We start from the raw sequence: 3,861 nt of genomic DNA on the forward strand, positions 1-3,861 counted from the left end.
GTCAGCAAAAAAGGGGAAACCCCTCAACAAGATGGATTGACACAGTGGCTGCAATGATGGGCTTAAGCATAGCAAAAATTGTGAGGATGGAGCAGGACCAGATAGTATTTTGTTTTGTTGTACATGGGGTCGCCATCAGTAGGAGGTGAGTCGATGACACCTAACAACAACAATAGTGAAAATAATCTCAGTTATTTTTATCATTACTTTTCTAATATTGTCTCTGGTATTAATATATGAACTATCTTCTAGCAGACAGATGAAAATTTAGAGCACTTCTTCCTTCCTGATTAAGATGGCAGATTTTTGTGTGTGTGCAAAATTTTCCACTTGCTCTCATCATCTATTTCCCAGTCTGGTTTTAAATTTCATTTTAAAAAATATAGAATATATCATAAATATATTTTCATTAACATCTTAGAAGCTTCTTTAGATTCTAGACAGAATCTCTAAATTTATTGTTATAAGCTGAGGCATACATGGTTTCTATTCACCTAACACAACAGAGAAGAAGGAGATTCAGAATAGGAGGAAATGAAATGTGAGGTTAATTGTCTCAAAGAACAAATGCCTCCTTTGCCATGAGAAGAGAACTGGATGGTGTCCAGCTACCATCACTGAATACTTTAATCAAAGATGCTATAGAAAAAGTCCAGATCAAAAGGAAGAAAATGCAGAACACAATTTCCAAATCTCATGGTTCAGATTTTCTGGAGCCATGGAGGCTGGATGAATCCTTGAAACTACTGCCCTGAGTTAATCTTTAACCTTAAATCAAAAATATTTCCTGAGGTCTTCTAAAAACCAAAGAGTACTTTAGATTAATGAGAAAAGAATGTCTACCTTGAGCAAAAATCAGCCATTAAAAACCCTGTGGAACACAGTTCTTCTCTGACATGCATGGGTCACCATGAGTCAGAATCAACAGCAACTAGTAATCTTTCATTCTATCTTTGAATAAATAACACATTAATCAAGTGGGAATTCATCTGGTTAAAAGGGGATTTGTTCATGAAAGTTACACTAAGTTCATCTCTCTAGTCACATATTCTTTCTTTCTCATTATCTTCAGATCATATTGATTTTCTTTATGTTTTTAGCATACTCAGTGTTTTCTCCTGCTGCAGAATTTTGCCCTTGCTATGTCACCTGCCTCAACATTTTTCCATAGCTGCTCCTTCCCATCTTGTGTGTCTCAATTCAGAAGGCACATCCTCAGTGAGAGGTCTTCCCTGACTCACCTTATCTTAAGCACCTCTCCCAGCAGCATTACTCTCTATCACATCACCCCATTTATTTTCTTCACAACAGTTAACTCACTCTGAAATCATTTCATCTGTGCAAGCCTTCACTTGTTCACTCTTCTGTCTCGCCCCAAAGAATACAACTATCTGGAGAACAAAGACCCTATCTGCCTTGTTCATTGCCTTAATCCCAACTCCATGAACACTACCTGGCACAAATTAAATACTTGTTGAAAGAATAAAATAAACTTCTAAACAAAGCTTGACATATCAGTATGTCAAGACTCTTTTGGTGGAAAGCAGAGCTCCAAACTACTTTGTACCAGTTCAGTCACAGCCAATGCAGCAAAACTGGAACAGATCCAAATTCATAAAATGTAAGCATGCCAAAGTGATAACCAAACAGGAAAAACTATAGATCAAAACCCTGGAATAAGAGACTCAGAGAAGCCCTTTCAGGAGCCAGATGTGAATGATTGAATTATTGCCAGTAATAATCCAGTTGCCAGTAATCCAATAACGATTGAATTATTGTTGTGGAGAACAACATTCAAAGTGGTGTGGTTGGCTGCCATCTTTTGAGCCAGGCACCACTCTTCCCAACTCTGCCAATCAAGAGATTTGGTAGCTATACAGTGCAACACTGCTCTTGTTTTCTAAGAGGAAGATTAAGTTTCTAGCAGGGCATCAACCCATACTTTGTCCCATTCCAGTTACCTCAGTTACCTTTCCAGTACATGCACATTTTACAAATTCAGGTCTGTAACAGTTTCACTTCATTAGCCATGACTATAACAAGAAGAATGAGTTTGAACCTTAGTAGAAAATGTCAGGAAAACCTCAACTGGCAAAAAAAAAAAAAAAGAGAGAGAGAGAGAAAGAGAAAAAGAAAGAGAAACATATTAGTCATTAAAAAGTTTACATTTAGAATGGAGGGATTCATACCTCAAACAATGTCCCCAAGAGGTAGGTGTCAGCTTTGCCTCTTTGAAGTTTGATCCTCTCTCAGGCTCCATGTGGTGGCAGCTTCCAGTTCACATCTTAACAAATAGTCCACCAGGGGAGACAGCATCTCTTGCCCAGAAGCCCAACCATTTCTTCACTGACCCAATAATTAGCCAAAACCAAAACCAAACTCACTATCATCAAGTCCATTCTCACTCAAGTGACCCTATTGGGTTTTCAAAGCAGTAAATATTTATGGAAGTAGATTGCCCCATCTTTCTTCCTGGGAGCAGCTGGTAGGTTTGAACCATCAACCTTCTGGTTAGCATTCAAATGCCTTAGGCACTACACCACCAGAACTCCTTGCAGATTATATAATTAGCCGGAAGGAAAGAATAAGCTGCTTAACTGAAAGCTACCAGGTCCCACCTGAGAGTTACAGGTGGAGCCAATCCCACCCAATCCACATGTCTGCCTATCCAGGAAGAGTGTTTCACCAAAGGAAATCTGGAGTCTTGTTAGCAGGAGAGGGAACTGCTGTGCGGCAAATACAAGATGCCCTTTACAGTATCTTTCTTTTAATCCCTTAATTGCCATCAATCACAGCTTGATTCAAACCTCTCCTTTTATTTGAACTTTATTTCGCTTTACACAGTTGTGGAATTTCTGAGCACAACAGGGAAACAGAAGGGATCACAAAGGCTGTGTTGCTTAATATTTCTTAATTGTTCATGGATATTTCTGTAGCTTCTAACAGCTGGCTGCTACTTGGCCTGAATGAATGCCTCTGAAGAGAGGGAGATCACCACCTCCCTCAAGGCTCATTCCATCCTTAGTTGTTGTTAGTTGCTGTTAAGACTCATGGTAACCCCCTGGGTTACACAGTAGAATTGCTTCATAGAGTTATCTTGGCTATAATCTTAATGGAAGGCAGATGGCCAGACCTTTTTTTCCCAGGTACTGCTAGGTGGGCTGGAATTTTCAGCCGTAATATTAGCAGCCAAGTGCAAACTATTCGCACCATGTAGGGAACTTTTTCCATTCTTCTTCTTGTTGTGGGGTGCCATGAAATCTATTCTGACTCATAGCGAGTCAGAGCAGAACTGCCCCACAAGGTTTTCTTGGCTGCCATCTTCATAGCAGCAGATTGCAGGGCTCTCTCCCACAGAGCTGCTGGGTGGGTTCCAACCACCAACCTTTCGGTTAGCAGCCGAGCGCTTAACCACTTGCACCACCAGGGCTCGGACTGCTACCCTTTTTTTTGCGCTGAAACCTTATCAGGTACGGGGTGATACTGAGGGAATTCTCAGGGGTATAGCGAGCAGAGCACAGGGGAATGGTTGTTCAGCAGGAGAAGGTACTCTATTGGGGATGGGCGGAGCCAGAGCAATGGAAGAGACTTTCCCTCAGAAAAAAAGTCCTCTGCCACACCTGCTGCTCCCATCCTCAGGCTCTCCTGACTTCAAGAATGCTACTAGATAGCTTTCCCAAGTGGTGGAGAGCTTTGCTTTATCAGTTAAGATAATCTTTTCTCTAAAAGTCTACTTTACTTCTCCCTGACTCAATTTCCTCATCTGTAAAATAGGAGCTCTGGTGGTGCAGTACCTAAGGCATTTGACTGCTATCCAGAGGCTGGAGAGTCAAACCCACCAGCCACTCCTCGGAAGGAAGA

This window comes from Orycteropus afer, unplaced genomic scaffold (assembly GCF_000298275.1).
Source record: "Orycteropus afer afer isolate SDZICR_OR568_19922 unplaced genomic scaffold, OryAfe1.0 scaffold00002, whole genome shotgun sequence".
NCBI classification, from domain to species: domain Eukaryota; kingdom Metazoa; phylum Chordata; class Mammalia; order Tubulidentata; family Orycteropodidae; genus Orycteropus; species Orycteropus afer.